Below are 21,405 nucleotides of genomic sequence, written 5' to 3'. Positions count from 1 at the left end.
CCTAATCTGATTTAGATATTTTACTTCTGTGTTGCCACAAGTTTGCCAATATCACAGAACTTATCAGGTCAAATTGAATTTTTTTGTCCATTTACTAATCTTGACACTAGACTCTAAGGTACATGAGGGCAAGGATCCTGTTTATACTTGTAACCACAGGATCTACTGTAATGCCCCTCACCTCAATTAATGCCTGCTAAAATAAACTGAATTCTAAAATTTTAGAGAAAGGTAACTGAGATGAGAAATGAGAATATGGGAATTACAAAAGAATTAAAAGCCTTTAGTTTGGTACAATGAAGATAGTAAGGGAATATGATCAGAAGCCATATATTCCTAGAAGGTTATGAAATTTTCTAGTAAAACCTAGAAAACTAGAAGTGGGCTACACCCAGTGAAGATAGGAAAGGGGGCTCACATTTAATGTACACTGTATGGTACACACCATGTTAGCATACCAAATTTAATCCTTTATCTCTGATGAAAGCATTGTAAACCCTATACGTAAGGAAACCGATACCTAGAGTGGCCATATATCTACAAAACAGTGAACCAAGATTTAAACCCTCACTTTTTTAAACCCAGGTCATAAATCCATTAAACTTGGCTGCCTTAAACATAAATTATAATAGTTTAAGTTTTAGAGGAAGGGAAAAGTGTTCAAATCTTTTCATGTTAGAGATGCCTACAATATTAGATGATATAGCACTAAGAAGGGATCATCCTCAAACTAGAAATAGAATCAATACAGTATCTGATGTCTCCTAAGTACTAGGGACAAGGAAGGTTGTAAAGAAAACAGGTGTTGTTTGGGGGTACCTCCCAAAGCTTTTGAAGATGGTGTCAGCACATAGACTTTGTCTCTTGGCAGCACTGTCCGCTCTGTGCTACTGGGTTAGATGGACACTGAGATCACATTAGAGGGACTCTTCTCTTATACTTAGGCTATTCTCTGTGATTCTTTAGTAATGAGATATTTTTGTTTATCTGATTGCATTATCACCAAAAAAAAAAAAAAAGATTGAAGGAACAACCTTTTTGTTTTTTCAGATACACACTGGGAATGCTATTTACTAAGTCTCTGTGCTAGAGAAGTACTAGGAGTCCCCTTCTATATCCTGATATATCAGACAGGAACTATTAAGCCTACTGGTATCAGCCCCATCTGGTTAAATAAACTGTTTAAAGGAGGATATTCCTGAACCGGGGAGGGATGTCTGGGAGAATAGCTAGCAGGATGGAGAGGATTAACAACAATTTAATTTGATCTGAAAGCCTGATAAAATTCAAATACCCATGTCAGGCTTATATGGAACTTATTTTTCAATATAATATGGCTCGACAATTTTTCTTAAGAATTTGAGGTGAGAAGAAAAAAGTTAACTTAATCTAGTCAATACAAGGAATGTCTATGTTCCTCGTATGTCTTTGAAATTTTTTGGTGAATTTCTTGACTTGTGTTCTGACCGATTTTTACCCTTTCCCAGAAAGACACATAATGTAAGGAAATAAGACCTTGTGATTTTCTAGTGCACTGTTGGTGTTCTTCCAACTCTTCTGGAAAACATAATTCTATTACTTATATTCCTGTAGAACTGTAAGTTGAAATGAAGAACCCTCTTACACAGCCTCTTAGACAAAAATATCAGGATGTTCTTAAAGAGACTATATCCAAACAGACATATGTAAAATGATTATTAGTTCATCATCATGCCCCAACAAGACTGCAAGGTTGCTTAGCAACAGAATCAGGCACGCTTAACAGGAACGGGCATAGAACAATGGTGGAAAATGATCGAAATCTTACAAAGGCAAATTCTTTGAGTTAAATCTTTGTGAAAAGACAATACGTCAGGGGGAGAATGAGTTTTTAACCTAAGAATTTTTTCCTGAGATTGGTACAGCATTATTTCATAGCTAAACATCAACCATATTCCAAAGAATAGATAGAACAATGGTACTTTTAGTCTATACATAATGTAAGGCACTTACAAAACACTACTTATCAGTATTAGCTTGAAAGTGCATAATATTTCTATGCTGTCCCATTTTCTTTAAAATTGTAGAGATATATAAAGAAAATTACGTAAATAAATACTACAAATATATCTGATTAACTACAAGTGTTTTATTTTTGTCATCATATATAACTGGACAATAAAAATAAAATTGTTTTATTTTAAATTTGAACAACATATAAGTATATATGTGTGTGTGTGTGTGTGTGTGTGTATGTGTTTTTATGTAACTACATACACACAAACATGCATTATCTATCTAAGTCCCATTTCCAGTTTAAAAAAAAAAAGCCTACAAAGTATTGTCTTTTTGGGAATACCAGATTCACTAATTTTTGACTAGTTTTTATGGAATAGGCTGACCTTATACTACAATACCTATAAAAGCACTGACTTGCTTCTCTTAGTAGATGTAAACAAATCTGATGTACATGGGCTGTCGTGATGTAATGTGTAAATACCCAGCAAGTCCAATCAAAGAATAAGCTCAATATCCTGGCAGGAAACCCCAACTCCAACCCTAGTCCTGTCTCTGGCTTGCACAAATCACTTAACCACCCTGGATCTTATACTCCTCATCTGTAAAAGAAAATCTCCAAGACTTTTTCCAGGTCTAAAACTCCTAAAGTTTATATCCATCAACTCTAAGTAGCTTTTTTTCTCATGGAAGAATTGGTTGTTTTACTGAATTGGTTATTTGACCACTGTCTTTATGGAAATACTAGAAGTAGCAGGCCTGTTCACCAGAACGTTCAAATATCAGGCAGAAGAATTTCAATACCAGCTTTTTTTTTTTTTTTGGTTTGTCTTTGTGTCTGATTATATATTGCAGAGCTGATTTTTAGTTTCTGGAAGCTAGAAAACACGCAGGTGCAGATGTAAATATGTGGCAGCCCTTTGTATCACAAGCCATTCTGTTTTAAAACAACTGGCTTTTTTGCACAGTCTTTAGAAAAAGATTAGATGAGCACATCTGCTTTCCTTTTCTTGAGAAGTTTTATAACATCACCAAAAGGTCATCCTTAAAATGTCAGACAAGATCAACAACAAAATTTTGGAAAACAGCCAGTTCACCAACAAAGTAAACCCAGTGGACTATTTACAGATGTTAAGTTTAAATGAGCAACAGAACGCAAGAGTGGAGGGAGGGCAAGGGAGAGAACTACTTTGTAGACACAGCAAAGAAATAATTTCAAGATAAGCTTCATGATACTTAACTGTCGGGAACCAACAGCAGCAAAGAAATCTGGCCCCCCAGCAATTGGTAAAGGGAGCACTCATCAGGAAGCTGGAAGCAAGAAGTCTAAGATCATGAGTCAGAAAAACAGAATCACAAGCCACAACTGCACTTGGTTCTATATGCCATTGTTACAACAAAGAGAAATTGATGTAAATATTTTAATTGCAAGGAAGTGAAAAAGTGGTTTGTAATCTCAGTTGTTGATGCCAGGCCAGGATTTTGATTTTGTAACTGAGGATGTAGCCCTACTGTCCTGACAGCTGAGTAGTAGCTGTTTTCTTCCCACAAAAATACCACTTCCCTACTAGTAAAACTAAAGGGAGAAGCAGCCTTTAATAGAGAACCCTTTAAAGGAGGGCCACAGATGTTTAAAACCAGAAACTTAATATTGACATAAGAAGCAAGTAGATTTAGGAAAAGAGCAGGCTTCAGAAATTGAGGAAGGCTTTATACTTTTAGTTAAAATTTTTAAATTATGAACAGAAATGGAGAATTCTCTGCAATTTGTATTTCATCCATGATTCAAGGAAGTGGCATACTGGAAGTTTACCAGGATGAAAAATAACTTTCTGGCAAATGTGAAAACTAATATTGAAACAACAATATAAGGCAGAGGCATATTTTTGTAGCAAAGGATTTCACCAGTTTGTAAGAAAGGCTTTCATAGTTGATACCAGAATCATATTATAGTTATACTTAACATACACTTTAGATTATGGAATACATAAATATATACAGGAGAAATAGCCAATAAATTGTACATGATGTACTACAGTAGTAAATGAATAACTTTGTAGTCTTTTTGTGGTCTTTTTAAAGAGCCTGGTGTTTAAATAAATATTGTTTCAAATTTGGGGACGAGAATTTTAAAATAAGATGAACCAGATTTCTACAGTCCATTTTCTGATGCTCAAAGTGGGCTGGCAACAAAACGGAGCATGGCTGAGGCCATGTCATGATCTGTGTTTTCCTTGCACTGTTTGAATAACATTATGCATCCCTAATGTGCAGAGGCACAAATCACTCATATGTTACACTTTTCAGGCAAGCTTTTACACAGGAATAACCGTCACCTTCAGAACTTTCTTTTCCAACTAATTAGAATAGACCTTGTTTTCTTGTTTCATCAAGCTCCAGTTTCTGAGTTTCCCCTGTGAGGCTATTTATTACTCTATCCTTTCTATTCCCAAATACCCTCTGCAGAAACCTTATGCCCTCAAGTTCTCCTCCCTCCTTCATGTATCTAAACTTGCTTTTGGATCATTCAGACTGAGGTCAAAATGATTAAGACCTTAAAGCACAGCTAATATTTGAATTTCAACGGGAAAGAAAGATTTAAGCTAAAGGCATGAGATTTCAAAGATAAAGGGATGAGAGTTGACTGCCAACCATCAGTTAGTAGATGGGAAGACATTTTTAGGCATCAGAACTTTTCCACAACTCCAGTCATAACACTAGTCCTGAAACTATATAGTGAGAGAGATGCAATCATAGGAAAGAATCAAGACACCAGAAAATAGAAATAAAAACCATTTCTTCTTAGTTCATAAATAGGATGTAGGGTTTACTAAAAAGGGCACTAAAATTGCTCCCTGTTTCCTGAATCCAAACCAGCTGGCAGAGGAAAGGAGTTGAGTAATGTGGCACTGGTTATGGATTGATGGCAGGGAAGGTTCAGTGTGGAATTACAGGTGGACAGGGGATATCAAGATGATATGCATGTGTATGTGTCCGTTGTATATGTGTAAAGAAGTCACCTCTGTCATCTAGGAAAGGAAATTTACACCTTCCAAAGTTAGTAATGCACTGAGAAGAAACGATAAACTTTAACGTCATTTCATTGCTAAATTGGGTCATATTTGAGGGATGAATCAATAACAATGGCTTCCTTAAAAGGTCCCTCAAGACTACTGAATTTTTTTTATGGGGCTTGTTTTGAAATGACACAAACAGGTTCTTTCAAGAATTTTGGTAGTTGTAGTTGAGCAAAAACTATAATATGATAGAAAGTAGTTTGTTTTCTCTGTCTCATATACGAAATTAAAATGAAAAAGTGAAAAAAACTTACACCTTATTAGTTTATATTTAGCAGTTATGTAAATTAAAACAAACTGATCTTATTACCCATTATAGCTATTTAGTTATAAAAAAAAATTTGCTTTGAAAATGATTCCTGATTATGGGTACATTTTGTATTCAGAATCATATGAAAAAAGAAGAATCCATATAACTTGCATGGGCCACTATCTCATAGTTTTTGATCATTATTCATGGAAAGTAAAAAAATTAATTTTCTAACTCCATCATTTGCTACTTTTTTAACAAAAGAGAGATTTTATTGTGCAGCACAGGGAAATAGAGCCATTATTTTGTAATAACTAAATGTAGTGTAATCCATAAAAATATTGAATCACTTTGTTGTACACCTGAAACTAATATAATATTGTAAATCATCCATACTTAAATAAAAAAAGGAAGCACTTTATTTTTCTTATCAGATGTTCTGTTCTTTGTTAAGAAGGGAGGAAAAAAGCATTACTGACTTACAGGGAAGTCAGCTCACTGATCTGCCTGATGATTATGAATAAAAGTATTCACTTTAGAACAGTAGCTCTTAATCCAAAAAAGACTGGCTCTAACATACTCTACAAAGAAAAGTATGCCAAGACATAGTCAGAAATCCTTTTTAATTTTTTTAAAAGTTTAAACAATTAGTATACTTTGCATGAATTTTACCTTTCTCCTAAATCATTCTACTGTGAAATTTATGATCCTGTAACACTAGATTTATGAAGAAAGAATAGTAGAGTTCACTTATCTCCACATATTGTATCAATGACATTTAGGTTTGGATACTAAACTGTTATTGTTTTATAAACCAGTTGAAGATGACTCTGATAACAAGCAGTAAAAGCTGGTGAGAACAATAGATTTTCCACTCTTCGCTGTCTATTGTTTGTGAGCCTAATTACTCTCCTTGGCCAATTAATGGCAACACATGACAAAATTTCACTGACTACTAATTAATTAGCTTCAATTTCACTATGTTTGTAACTGCTAAGGTTTTCTCTAATTCTACAGTGAATATCTCCTTACACTATGCATCCTATTTTCCTCTTCAAACTTCTTCATATGCAAAAAAACTCATTTTATTAACTTAAGAATCAGATCATACTTGTTATAATCAAAGAAAAAGCAAAGAAAAATGAATATAATGCCAATTAGTATAACTATTAATTAGAAGTTATATTTTGAGGGTTTTAAAACAGAAGAGGGGTAAAAATGATAGTTTGGGGAAAGCTGTAGTATATAAACAGAACCCAAAATGGCACCACAGATAATTTTCCAAGGAGTTAATGTATTTGATACACATCCAGTTTGTGCCCATGGATGGTGAATAACTAGAAGTAAAGGAGAATCACATAGTTACATTTCTGGACAAATCAGGTTTTAATGTAATAACGGCACTGTTTACCTTAATGATTTCTTAGGGTTTCTTTGTTACATGAGATTATCTGAGTAAAAGCATTATGATTTCAGCCTTGTGAGATGTGAAACAAAGTGAGAACTAGTGCAGGGAAGAAAATAAGAAAAGGAAAAAAAGAAGTGAAAAAGCTGAAAGGTGAATTACATGACTGTTAGGTGCTAGGAGAGTTTATTTGTGCTCTCTTAATCTACATAATGCTCTTTTCAGAATGGTACTGACATACCCATTTTATAGACAAGCGAGTAAGGCTCTTTAATCATAGGTTGAACTTGATCACCTGCCAGGTTTTCAAGCCTGTGATGGGGACAGTAATGTTAGGAATTTCAATTCCAGTCAAATCAGGACCTGGTGGAGGCACCACTATGGAAGCATGTAGTTTTGACTCAAATTTTGATCACATTAAAATGTCCTTCTCCATGTTGAGAGTTTATATTTACAAGAACTATAATTCTTGCCCCTGTAACAATTTCTCTGAGTTGTTTGTGCCAACTGAAGGCTTTGACTGATCTTCATATTAACAAATCCCTGGAAGTATGTGGTTATCTAATTATCTATCTCTATTTCTCTATCTATTCATTTATTTGTTGTTAGTTATCTTTACTTCTAGGGAAGGGATGCGGAGCATTACCAGATTCTCAAAACTTGATAAAACAATCTAATAGTTTACACTTAATGAGGTAATAAGTGCTTCTTCTGGATCCAAACACTGTTGCAGTTCTTTTTAATCTTTACAATATTCTCTGAAATATCTATTATCTAATTATCAGTAAAGGTACTGGGGAATAGAAAAGTCCAAGTTAGTGAGAGGGCTGGAATTCAAATGCAGGCTTGAACAGTACTAATTCTTTACCCTGCACTGCTTTTTACTGTAGATAATCAATAAACGTTTGTTTATTTCCTTTACCGCAGCTGGGGACAAAGTATACAGGTGTGTGACAGAAATGTAGAATGGTAAAGCAATTACCTGAACTAGTACAGGTTAGTTTTAAAGTAAATGGTATAATAATAATAATGCTACTTAGCAGTTACCGAGTATTGTGCTAGGAGCTGAGCATTAAGTACTTTACACGCTTTCTTTTATTTAAATCTCACACATACACTACCTGCCTTAGGAAGGAGGTAATATAAATGTGCCAAGGTGATTGAAATAACACAATCACGTACAGGCAATGAAACTGGGAAAGAGTTTCCTGGGCTGATAGTTGAATTTTGGCCAAGACATTAAGGAGAGAAGGGATGGGGACTAGTGGGGAGAATGAACAGTTATTCATAGTAGGGAGAAAGCACTGGTGTAAGCATTTTATTGCTTGCTTAAGAACTGTGGACCCTGATAACCCCAAAATTGGGCTCTGATGAAAACTGAAGGCAGATGTCTTGCAGTGTGAAAAATAATTAACTGGTATCTATTCATCTCTTTATATTTGAACATGACTGTTTTGCAGATGTGTTGAAATGAATGATTCAAGTTCTCTTTCAGGTCTGGAATAAATGTTTCTATCAGAGTTAGAATCCATGGGACAGTATTTGAAAGTCCATAGACAATCCTCACCTTTTTTAGTGTTTTATGCTCTGGAAAAACAGACAACAGCAACAAAAAAATCTTATTTCCTTTTATGTATAGTTATTATTAATCTTGTCAAGAAACCCAATTTGATATATTTATGCCAAAGTATAAATGAAATATTTTAAATCAATATATGTTATATTAGTTCAAGGTGTACAATGTGACAATTTGATATATGTATATATTGTGAAATGATTACCATGGTTAAGTTCAGTTAACATTAATTAATTCACATAATTATAGTTTTTTTTCTTGTGATAAGAACTTTTAAGATCTAATCTCTTAGGAACTTTCAAACATACAGTTCAGTATTGTTAAGTGTAGTGACCAGGCTATACATTACATCTCCAGTACTCATGTATCTTATAACTGGAAGTTTTTATCTTTTGATTATCTTCACCCATTTTTCCCACCCCAACCCCTAACTCTGGCAACCATCAATCCATTCTATCTATGAGTTCAGTTTTTTAGATTTCACATGTAAGTGAGATCATAAAGTATTTATCTCTCTCTCTGACTTAGTTTCACTTAGCATAATCCCCCTGCAAAGTCCACATATGTGGTCACAAATAGCTGAATTTCTTTCTTTCTCATGGCTGAACAATAGTCAATTGTATGTACCCAATTTTCTTTATCCATTCACCTCTCAAAACACTTAGGCTGTTTCCCGTGACTTAGCTATTGTAAATAATGCTACAGTGAATATAAGGGTGCAAATATCTTTTTGAGATAGTCATTTAACTTCCTCTGGATATATAACCAGAAGAGGAATTGTTGGATCATACGGTAGTTCTACCTTTTTTTTTTTTTTTTTTTAATAACCTTCATACTGTTTTCCATAGCAGCTACACCAATTTAACATTCTTACCAATAGTTCTCTTTTCTCCACATCCTCACTTGTGTTTTTGGTAATAGCCATTCTAATAGGTGTGAGGTGATTATCACATTGTGGAATCTTAACTCATTTAATTAGTTCTTCCTGTAATGTTTTATTCATTCCTACCACAAATTCCTTCACATGAAGATTTTTGGTTATGTCATAGCATCAACATGATAACCTAGATCACCTGACTCTGTGTATGCGTATGCCCTTTATTTTTTATTTTATTTATTACCTTTTTTTTTGGAGGGTGAGGTAGTTAGGTTTATTTATTTACTTATTTTTAGAGGAGGTACTGGGGATTGAACCCAGGACCTTGTGTATGCTAAGCATGAGCTCTACCACTTGAGCTACACCCTCCCCCACTGTGTATGCTCTTTAAATAAGAGTTAGTCACACAATTAATCCCCAAAGATAATTAATAATTCTGTATGTTCTGCTTTCACACGCATTTGGCATTCTTTTGCCTTTCATTATTCATTTATTTGTTTGCAAGCCTTTGTTAAAATAGCTGGTGCACAAATCATTTCCCGATTGCCACATGTAGCATTCTGATTCTATTTGCATTTTAGAGTTATTAGCCTTTACAACTAGAGTGGAGGCTGGGAACTTACAGGCAAAACAGTGCTTGCTTTTGGCGCTTTTCAGAAAAGGATATTTGTAAATATGCATTACTGATTAAAGAAAACTGATTAATCATTCTAAATGTATGTGACTCTTTTAGACTAAGCATAAAGTGTAAATTAGACTAACTATAAGCTGTTCTTTTTTCCTAGTAGAGCAAATGGAAATAATATTTTGTACAAAAAGAAAAGTTTTTCCTATCCACATTTTGAATCATAGCTCTCCTCTTCTGTGAAAGTTAATTCTGAGTGAGATGTATTTATATCTCATTGAAATCTTTGACAAAGCCGACTTAGTCATCCCTTTGAGTAATGGCTTATCTCACATTGAAATATCTCAAACCTATGAACAGTAATAGCTTAAATGGATAAATGTTACTCATATTGACACAATTCATCAAGGAGAATATGTTAGAATATATTAGAAATGTAGATAGACAGTGAAAGAACAAATACAATTTTTAAATATTGCCTTGATATTAAGTCCATTGGTTAAGAACATGAGAACAAGTTTCATCTGTTTCAAGGAAGCAGAGTGTTTGCAGATCACGTAACATTTACTAGGCATGTTCTCTGTCTGGAAGGTTATATACATTTATACATGTCATTTAATTTAACCACTTCCCTCTGTAACAATGTTATCCTTGTTTGCAGATAGGAAACAGACTCAGAAAGATTAAGAAAGTTATCAAATTCTAGTAAGTAGCAAAACCAAAGGAAAGCTCTTTCTGACACATCAGTGTGGGTCTATATCTCTGAGAATTGATAAACATTAAGAGCCTTCTTCCAGAAAAATGCGTAAAGGAACAACATGAGCAATGCTATAACAGTACAAATCTCACTAAACACTTGGTGTGTTGGGCCTTGCTTTTGCTGGTAGATTTTTCGCAAAATTGCTTCCCTCTGAGATGGTGGGCTTTAAATATTTTCTCTGAAGACTTTCCTAAATTATACCTATGAGAAAATTATTTTGCTTTAGGTCTAAAGAAAAATGAAACCTTACTTAACTACACCTAGGTGCCAGTGGCGTACTATGAAGGCTACACTTGCCAGGATTCAATCTAAAGTGGCTCCACAAACTGTCCATAGTACTAGGATTTCTTTCTGATATTTTGAAGTAGAAATAATTTAATAATTATTTTTTAAAAGGGGAGAGGAAAACTGTTTCTTGGTCCTCAGCATCATGCTGTTAGCCTGCCTACTGCTGTAGGCTAATTCTTTCTTACTCTGTTGCCCCTTAGTGCAGAGAGTGTGTTCTTGGACCCTCCCTCACAGTCTTCTTAATAAGTGCATCTTAATAAACCCAGCCCTTTTCAAGCAGCCAGTTTGTCCCAAACAGCCTTGGGGTTAGTTGTACCCACGTATGTATAATTCTGAACTTTTCAATTAGGGTCTTTACAGTCGGTAGAGCATATATTGTTTTTGTAGAAGACTAAACAGTGAAAGTAATCTTTTAAAAAGCACAAATCTGATGTTATCATTAGACTGCTTCTAATCTCTAAAGGCTATCTATTGTGAAGAGGCTAAATGTTCAACATATAGCAAGGTTTACAGGCACCATGTACTCTGGTCCACTTCCTACATCTTTCCCAGACCTTGTTCACCTGATTCCAGGCACATTTGCCTTTTTCAAGCCCTCAGATCCAGCAAGTTCTATTTGTTGTTCTCACAGTTTTGGATTGGCTAATCCTTCTATCCAGATCTATTTCCCTCTGATCATTAAGGTCTCAGTTCAAATGCTACCATCACAATCTCAGCCAAAGAGACCTACCTCTTCAGTGCCTCTCCATCCCACAACCCAGTCATATTTCTGTCACTGTACGACATTCATTTACATGCTTACTTGCCTCCTTCCACCTCTGGGGTATTTGCTTATGAGCAAGGACTTTGTGCTTTGTTGAATCTTCCAAGGCTTGCAACAGACACTGGTACATGGAAAGTGTTTAGGAAATGTGTGTTGAATAAATGAATAAATATGTGACTGGATAAAAACTGCGAAACACTAATACAAGAATAGTTTTATTTCAAATGAATGGAGTAATGAAAAATAATGTTTTCAGTAAGAATCAATCATTCTTAGTTACTGATACATGACTTAGTAGTTCCCATTCAGTATAAAATGTTACATTTTTTCCCTGATACTTTATAAGTCATTAAGTTATTTTACTCATTTTAAGACTAATCTCTGAGACATTGATTTAACTTCTTTAAAGTTCCAGCATCAACTCAGCAGGGTCATCACCAAGTACTGATTGTGTGACCTTGGGCAAATTATACTTAACCTCTCAGTGCCTCAGTTTTCTCATTTGTAATATGGGAATAATAATAGGCTTATCTCATAGGTTTATGAGGAGGATAAACTCATATATGTGTGTGTCTATAAATGTGTATATAAAACAATGTCTTAGAACAGTGTCTGGCACATGGTAAGCATTACAGAAGTATTGACTGCTGCTATGTACTGTTATTACGAGAACTAAATGTTGAGAATAATCCTTCATATAGGGGTATATTCCACTGAAGATAAATGAAACTAATAGAATATTTAAAAATCAGATTAAAGGAGAGCCAGTAAAATAAACCAAAGCAGAAGATAATGAAGGTGTAAAAGCACAGAAGCAAAAAACCAAATAGTTGTTTTTCTTTTTTAAAGAAGGAAAGAGGCTAGAAATAGGACAAAAAGTATCCAGTGGCTGTACTGACATGGAGATCACTGGTGACCTTCGTAAGTAAAATTTCAGAGCAGTAGGCAAAGAAGTTGCCGTGAGAGAAACTAGATAGATGTAAATTATAGAGTCAATGGGACATGAGGAAGTGGAAACAATATATGAAGATAATTTTGAAAAGCTCAGCCATGAATTAGATGAAGAAGATATGGAAGGGTCAGGGGAGGGTTTCATGTTGCATGTATTTTTTTTAGCATTGTAAGTAGGAGTTATTAGTCTAGAACAAGTGTGAATTTTGGTGAGAATCACTCATAAAAGGAGATGGGTTACAGAAAATGCAGTACTGTGAAGTACTTGAGAAGAAGAGAGAAAATGAAATACTGTCTGTAGTGCTCACAGCCTTTTAACTTTAACTCCCATAGTAAAAGGGAATACAAAGATCAATGCAAATGCTAATGAATTAATGGACTTGGTAGAGGACTATTTACTGACTTCTATTTTCTTAATGAGATACAAGGTAGCTCAACAGCTGATAGTGAAGGAAGTAGAGAGGATGGAGGGAAATTTGAGGAGAGTGGGTAAAGTTTCTAAGAAAATAGTCCTTAAGGAGAATTAGAAAGAAGTTACTGGTAAGTCATAGCAATATTTCCAGAAATACAATTAGTATTTTAAATACACAAATGATATTCAATTTCAATAGCTATCAAAAAATTCAAAGAAATGGAACATGGGTTTCTAGTTTATTAATTTAGCAAAATTAAAAATTATATTAATGTATTTTGTTGGCAAAGTTCATTGCAATATAATTTGGTTTGATCTTTTGACAAGTAATTTGTCAATGTCTAGCAAGATAAAAATGTTAATAGCTTTTTATACATTCATTCTAATTCTGGAAGCTTCTGCCAATAAATAATTTATATCTAGAAAATTACATAAATAAAGGTGTTCGTTATCATGTCATTTGTAATAACAAGAAATTGGAAACACCTTAATTGTTAACAACAGGAAAATAGTTTAGAAAATTATATCCACTTAGTAGAAAATTACACAGTTATTATATTATAATTAGAAGACTATGAAACAAAATTGAATAATGCTTAAAGAAGAAAGAATGAAGAAAGCTAACTTAAAATTGTGTCACTGTGTGACAGTAACTTTGTAAACATATCAATATTTGTTAAAAATTAAAGCAAAATAAAGTTTTAAAAGATCTGTAACAGTAATGGGGATTTTCTCTTTGTTTCAAAATATGTTTAACGTGATTCTTCTTATAATTTTGCTTTTTAAGAGGAGTAATGCAGAGTTTTTTTTTCCTATTCTTTTTCTTAAGACTTTCTGATTATTACCTCATTTTACATTTCATAGTTTCAAATAAATCAAAGATTTTATCATCAGAGATTACTTAGTTGATAGTTCATACTTCCAAGTTATTTTGTATAAAAAGATCATAAATACTAGTAGGTGCTTTAAAAATATAATTTCAAGATCTTTTTTTTTTTTTTTTTTTTTTTTTTTTGCTTAGTCTTTCCTAGTATGGAGATTGGGCAAACTGCCTAAAATTGCTAGCCATTTTTCCACTTTTCTCATTTTTATTCATTTATCTTGCCCTTCAGAGAAATGATAACAAATGAGCCTGCAGATGTATCTGCCAATTTCTTAAATCCCTATTATCTGCATTATGAAATCATACTAATATGAATGCTGCCAGTATTTTCAGAGCTCTTCAGTTATGAAATTATGTAATAGGTTTCTGACGTAAGTGTAAAATTTGGACTCAACTTCTGGAAGCCTTTAGATTTCTTAGTTCAAAAGTGAGAGCTCCTTAGTTTGGCCATATGATTAACAATTATCTTTATAGTAAGAAGCTCGTAAATTATTGGTCGATGGATACTTGGCAGTTTCGGGGAGGAAGACCACAGAGTAGAAGGGCTGTTTTGTCAGATCACATCAAGTGTACATCATATAATATGCACTATGAATGCTCAGGTCGACCTTGATCACCTGGCTGAGGTAGTGTTTTTCAGGTTTCTCTATTGCAAAGTTACTCTTTTCCCTTTTTCATACTAATGAACTATTTGGAATTCTGCACTGGAAATTTGTCTATTCTCTCTCATTTATTTATGTATCCAGTTTATTTAGATAAAAAGAACTCATGGATATTTATTTTATGCTTTGGGTTATAATCTAATTCTACTTTATGTATTTTGTTGCTCAAATTGTCCTAGTCCTGACCCTTGTGAACTCTTTCAATTAGCTCTTGTGCTACTTTGATGTAACCCCATCTACATGGGGTTTTTTTATTTTTGATTTTTAGTGCTTTCCTTACCTTCTGACACTATAAGATGGTCTAGGATCTTCTTGTACATATTTACTGCTCCAGTCCTAGAACCAGCTCTTTCTTCAAGGAGAACTAGATCTTTTTATTGGAGAATGGTGTAAGACACCAGGGTCTGGATGTGAGGTGTGCTAGTTGCTGCTATGTATTGTTTATGGGTCTTCTCAGCTAACAGAGCAAAGAGCTGTATATATGTATACTAACCATGTATATACACATAGCTTTAAATATCTCTATAACCATGTGCATTAAACTAATATTAAGCAATATTAAGCTAAATATGCATGTATATTAATGTTTCCTACTTTAATTATTACCACATAATTTTAATTTCTTGCTTCTCTTTAATCTTTAACTCCAGCAAAATATTTGACTTTTAAAAGTCTGAAAATCAAATTGTAGCAACTTTGGGAAGCCACATTATCTAGCAGGATAATTCTTAAAGGGCAAACTGTACATCATCAAACTTCAATTTACAGTCAGCAGTACTTTCTAACATCAATAGATCTCTAGACTTATGCTTCCAAGAAGATGAAGTAGCCCATTTCTCCCACTTAAAACTAAAACCCTGAACATAACAACAATCAAGCATAAGAAGACATTGAAAGGTGGAAATGAGAAGGTAGACTTACTAGGGACATTGGGACCTGGGGAATAACATGGTGATGTGTCCCCTATGTTTCCTATTACTTCCTATATATCCTGGAGCAGGTACTACAGGAGCCTCTAATCCATAACTACCAATAGAACAGACAAAAAGCTTCAAAAAAAAAAAAAAAAACCTGTTTCCCTGTTTCCCCTTGCCAAAGTATGAGGAAAGGGGTTGCTAAAAACAGAAAATTGTTTGGCAATACACACACTACTTGAGCCAAATGTCAATGGAAATATCGCAACCATCCCCTATGCCCTGTGGTTGCGGTTGGTCCAAACGAGGATTTATCTTCCACACAACCCAACTCCTGCCCTCTAGGAGAGGCAGTGCTCTGATTCCCCCACCAGGGTTGTCTCCATGTGGTCCATTGTGAGTTGAGCCTCCATCCCTTTCCATCATCAAAGAGACTTAAAAAGGTGGTTCCTGACAGGCCAGTTACCACTGAGCTGCCCCACAGTCATGGGGTCCAATGGGGGAGCTTACACTCCACTTCTACCTGACATCAATAACAATAGGGTGTTGCAAGTTGGAGCTAGTAGGCACTCCACTGTCCCCTGACACCTGGTGTCAGTGAGACCCAGTGGGGTGCTGAATCCCCATACTCATCCTGAGGCAATAAGACAGAATGAGATGGCACAAAGCAAAGCTAGTTGGCAGTTCTCTTCCTCCTACCCTGGTGTCAGTGGGACCCAGCAGGTAGCTGAGTCTCTGCCCACACCGAGCATCAACAAGACAGAATGAGGTGGTGGGAAGAAACACAGCTAACACTTCACTTCTCCCTCCTCTGGTGTCAAGAAATCTATTGGGAAGCTGAACCTCCACTCCCACTTAGAAGCAGCACGATGAAATGAATGGTCCCACTTTCTGGGGGAAGGTTCAGAAGAGCCAATAGGAGAACTGAACTTCTACTCTGTCTTCAGTAAGAGAACGTAAGTGCCCACTTTTGCTGGGGTATTGTCAGCAGGGCCAAGTGGAAAACTGTACATATCTCCCCACCCAGCCCTCCTACTACATCTCAGTATAGGGGGACTTCTTGCTAAAAAAGGAATCATAAAATTAAATAGGATTCAGAATCATCTAATATTCATAATGTTTAGAATACAACCAAAAATTACTCATGATACCAAGAACCAGGAAATCACAAAATAAGTGAGAAAAGACAAAGAGCATGCATCAACACTGAGACAAAACAGGTATTGAAATTATCTGACAAGGATTCTAAATAAGCTATCACATAAATGCTTCAATTAGCAATTACGTGTTCTTGAAAGAAATGGGAAAAAATAGAAAATGTAAGCAAAGAACTAGAAGTTATAACAGTAAAAAGAAATGAGAATAATAGAACTGAAAAATACAATAATCAAAATAAAAACCTTGCTAGACAACCTCAAGAATAGAGTGGAGATGACAAAGCTTAGAATCATGAACATGAGAACAAAAGAATGTACCAAATGTGAAAAACAGAGAAAAACAGACTGGGAGGTGGAATGGGAAGGAACAGGATCTGGAGAACCTGTAAACAATAACAAAAGAGCTAACATTCATATCACCCAAGTCCCAGAATGAAAAGAGAGAGCAAGTTCTCAATTTTTTTAAAAGACATAAATGTACACACTTAAGAATCTGAGCAAAAAGGAAATACACAAATATACCCTTGCCAAGATACACACCATAATTAAACTTCTGAAAAGTAAAGACAAAGAAAAAAAATCTTGAAAGCAGACAAGGAGAAACAATGCATTACTTATAGAGAAACACCAGTTCCAAGGACAGCATATCTGTATTTTGAAACTACGGAGTCAGAAGCCTTGGCATAACATTTTTCAAGTACTGAAGGAAAAGAACTGTCAGTCACAAACTCACACATTTTATATTCACTTTCTTATTTGACTCACATTAATGGGCCACTACTAATTCATCTTTCTATATTCAGGATTGCCATCAGCCTTCTCCTACAATCCAGCCACAGTATTTCCAGAGGGATCTCTAAAACTGAAACAAATGAATTTTTCTTATAAAAACAATTGATCATGTTATACAACTTTTCTCTCTTCTCTTCTAAGTTTCCAGTTACAATCCTTCAATGGATACCCTTCGTCCTTGGAGTAAAATCTCACATCCTAACTCTTTGTCCATTTGGGCTGCTATAGGAATATATTATAGGTGGGATGGCTCATGAACAACAGAAATTTATTTCCCACAGTTCTGGAGGCTGGAAGTTCAAGATTATGGTGCCAGTATAGTCAGATGAGGTCCCTCTGCTGAGTCAGAGACTTTTCATTATATTCTCACATGGCAGAAGAGGTTGGGGAGTCCTGTGGGGTCTCTTATAAGAGCACTAACCCCATTCATGAGGGCTCCACCCTGATAACCTAATCACCTCCCAAAGGACCCACCTACTAATACTATCACTTACAGAAATTAAGATTTCAACATATGAATTTGGAGGGAGACACAAAGACTAGACCACAGCACTTACTATACATACATGGACCATTCATGAGCTGGCTTCTACCACTATCTACATTGTCTTCTTTTCTTATACTCCAGTGAACATTTCTTATACTGATTGTAACTGGAACTCCTGAAACTCCTTTATGGTCTGATCCTTCACCATTCATTTCCTTGCAACCATGAATTTATCTTCTCTTTGCCTCAAAAATGTACCTCTCCTTCATGTTACTTATCCATCTCAAGTATTGCCTTCTATAGGAAGCCCTGCTGATATCCCCTATATACTACTGTCTACAATGTGAATTAAGGTCCCACTATGTTTTCCTATAGCAGTCTGTAATAATTTTTACTGTAACTATGGATTTACTTATCTGGATGTCCCAATACATTGAATTCGAGATAGTAATATAATGATTTTAGTAACAGTAACGCTGGTGCCTAGCTTAACCCATGGCGTATTTCACATGTTCAGTAAATGTTTGTTAAATGAGTGAATGAGTGAATGGTCAACTTGAAATCTTAATCATTTTACTTTTTAAAAGACTGTCAAAAGATACACACAGTTTTCCAGAAGATTAGGGACTTAGCAACCTAGACTTGATTTAACAGAAGAAATTGTTACTGATACATCATGCTTAAATACCTCAAAGTAAAACCATTAACCCAGAAACTTAAGGTTATCCATCTGGACTTGCAAGCCAGTGATTAATATCTCCTGTCCCCATTGTATCAGATGGTGCCAGTGCTCCACTCGTATCTCCCCCGCACTCATCATTCCAGTGTATATTGATAGAATCATGCTGTCAGCTGCAATTATCCACCTTAGGGCAGGCCAGAAGTGTCCAGGAGTTAATGTATCTGGGTGGAGCTTTCAACCAAGGACAAAGGGGGATTGGAAGATAAGTACTTCAAGTTTCTCACCCATCCTTGGGATAGCTCCTAGGCATGTTCTGTAGAGTTTCACAAGAACTCCCCTGAAGGACTGACAACAGCTCCCTGCAGGACGATCTGTTCAGTAATGCACCTCCTTTGGCTTCCTTCCATGCCTCTACTCTCAATTCCCACTCCACTTCTGAGTTTTCTGGAAGCATCTCCCAGATAAACAGTTTGCTATCAAATTCTTGCTTCAGGTTCTGCTTCTAGGGGAATTCCACCTAAGACTATCTCCAACAATTTATAACCTCCCAACAATCCAGTGCTCTTTACAGAACCATCACTGGTAAAAATATCAAGGCATGGCACATTATGTGTCACTCCTCCGAGATCCTAATGTTTTTAAACAGATAGGAAAGAGCATGACCTTGAAGAGAAAAAATAGTTTATGTGAGAATGACCAGTGGATAAAGGGAAGGAGAGACAGTGCCATTTGTTTTCCATTAATGATAGTGTGAAATTTATGAGCAGATGGTCTGTAACAGGTGTTACCATAAATTTGAGGAGACTGCTCCCTTGGTTACTCAGAAAACTGCTATCGTTATTATGGAAATACAACCTCAAGATTTTATTGCTTTACTTGCTGTAGCTTTCCCTTTACCCTAGTAATTATCTTTCTAAATCACTAACAGCCAACAGATTTATCCTATCCCCACCACCCCATCTCAAAAAGAGACAGACATGGGCACACACACATTTTTATGTATGACGATGCTAGAAAATACAAGCTTGTGGTGCATGTATGCAATGGGTATTGTACATTACAAGTCTCTGTGAAATATCCTTCTGCAGGTTCCTATGTTTATTTTATGAATAATTAAGTTTAGTCAAATTAATAATTTCCAGAAGATCTTGGTGAAGACTTAAGAAAGGAAGTACATTTTAAAGAAAAATGCTTAGAAACTTGCCTTTTTGCCCTTACTTTGTGCCTTGATGAACAAAGGATAACTGGATCTTTTTTGAAGTCTTTGCTTGACTTGAGGAAAAAATACAACTTGTACTTTTATCATAATATGTTCTGTTTTTGAGTACTTAAACTTATAAACCATGAATTTCCCTTAAGTTATTATACTGTTTAGAAGATGTATGCTTGGATATCTACTTAAAATTTAAAAATTGAGATCTATCTATACAAGTAATTTCTTTTTCTTTTGCTGTCTCCATTTCAGTTTCCTGAGTTTTGGGGAAGGCCTTGTTTCCCCAAAGGAGCAATTTCTGGTAGAAATCTGAAGGTCTGACCCCAGAAAAAAAGATCCAGTACAGCCAATGAAGTAAGGACAAGAAGGTTTCCAATCAGGTAGGAACACAATCTCATACATTCAACCACATTAAATAAGGTATGCTGATAACTGAGTATGATACAACTGCTTGGAAGAAGATGGATATATAACCTACCATTACAAGGAAGCTGGTCCCAATCCCTTGGAGGTTGTGGTGTTTTTCAGAAAGTACCTTGGGGGAAAATGAATAAAATAACAGTATGATGCTTTTTTTCCATTTTTAGCTCATTGTTGCCAAGTACACTTAGCAATCCTTGTGCCTGTGGTTAATCCCAGGAGGTTAGGCATGTAGAATAGCAGATTAACTCCTTTGATATTTTCTCCCAAGACAAATCATTAAGCATCAAGCCTTCTAAGTGAAGAACAGCCCCAGTCAATGGTGTGAGGAAATCAGCTTTGTTCTTTTTGGGGCACATCTTCTTGGTCTTGGCACAAAGTGTGTTCACATAGGGAGTTGGAGGAAAATGGCACATGGAAAGAGGAGTTCTGTTTCATTTACCTTTACCTGTCAAAACTCCACTAATAGTTTTACTTTCATTAGCAATTTGTGATAAAAACTTAGGGTAAAGGGAGTAATGAAGATGTCCCATTATATGGCAGGACAAAAGATCAAAATCAGGGCCTATCCATCTCATTTACAGTTATATACTTGGTGTTCAGCACAGCACTTGACTCCCAATCAGTACTCAATATGAAGACACATGTTGAAAGACTTACAGATGAATGAGTGAATGAAAAAAAAGTTAATATGGTGGAACATGTGTTTTAGCCTTTTTATTTTCTTGTGTGTTGACTTCTGTATTCTCAGGACCCAGCACTGTAATGACACATCAAATGTAAGCAATAAAATCTGCTGAAAGAATGAATGAGTCTAAGGATAATTTTAAGACCAACACAGACCCCATATTTGCCAAGGTCTATGGCAGACGTATCCACGAGATGAAAGTCTGGATCCCAACTACTGATAGAACTGACAGAATTTATCTAGTTTTAATCATTTACAGCTCATCCCATTACATTTAGGCATAGTAGCTACATAAGACATACTATTAAATGTCAACTGAAAAAAAATACACAACCTAAAAGTTGAGAACTATGTTTTATTCAGGGGACGTACTGAGGACATAAGCTGGGATACAGCCTCTCAGAGAGCTCTGAGGGACTGTTCTGAAGAGGTAAAGGAGGAGCCAGTATTTATAGGAGTTTTTGCAACAAAAACCAGATAGTCAGAACATCAAACCATTACTGTTAATTAAAGAAACCAGACATATCA

General features: G+C 35.3%; 1 protein-coding gene and 1 long non-coding RNA gene across 7 annotated transcripts in view; one reads left to right on the top strand and one right to left on the bottom strand.

The window, feature by feature from the left end:
- Positions 1-21,405, bottom strand: part of LOC116660499 — a 344,375-nt gene that overhangs the window by 256,438 nt on the left and 66,532 nt on the right. For 4 of the 6 annotated variants that reach the window (XR_004316050.1, XR_004316049.1, XR_004316051.1 and 1 more), the window contains exon 3: positions 20,248-20,304. The exons of the other annotated variants lie outside the window; for them this stretch is intronic. This is a non-coding gene — a long non-coding RNA (uncharacterized LOC116660499). The remainder of the gene's footprint in view (positions 1-20,247; positions 20,305-21,405) is intronic. 6 annotated transcript variants of the gene reach the window in all.
- Positions 1-21,405, top strand: part of PKIA (cAMP-dependent protein kinase inhibitor alpha) — a 90,446-nt gene that overhangs the window by 38,118 nt on the left and 30,923 nt on the right. The window contains exon 2 of the mRNA XM_006185865.3: positions 20,022-20,149. The gene's annotated coding sequence lies outside the window, so the exon portion shown is untranslated. The remainder of the gene's footprint in view (positions 1-20,021; positions 20,150-21,405) is intronic.

Source organism: Camelus ferus, chromosome 29 (genome assembly GCF_009834535.1).
Source record: "Camelus ferus isolate YT-003-E chromosome 29, BCGSAC_Cfer_1.0, whole genome shotgun sequence".
Classification (NCBI taxonomy): domain Eukaryota; kingdom Metazoa; phylum Chordata; class Mammalia; order Artiodactyla; family Camelidae; genus Camelus; species Camelus ferus.
This window is presented reverse-complemented; position numbering and strand designations above follow the sequence as displayed.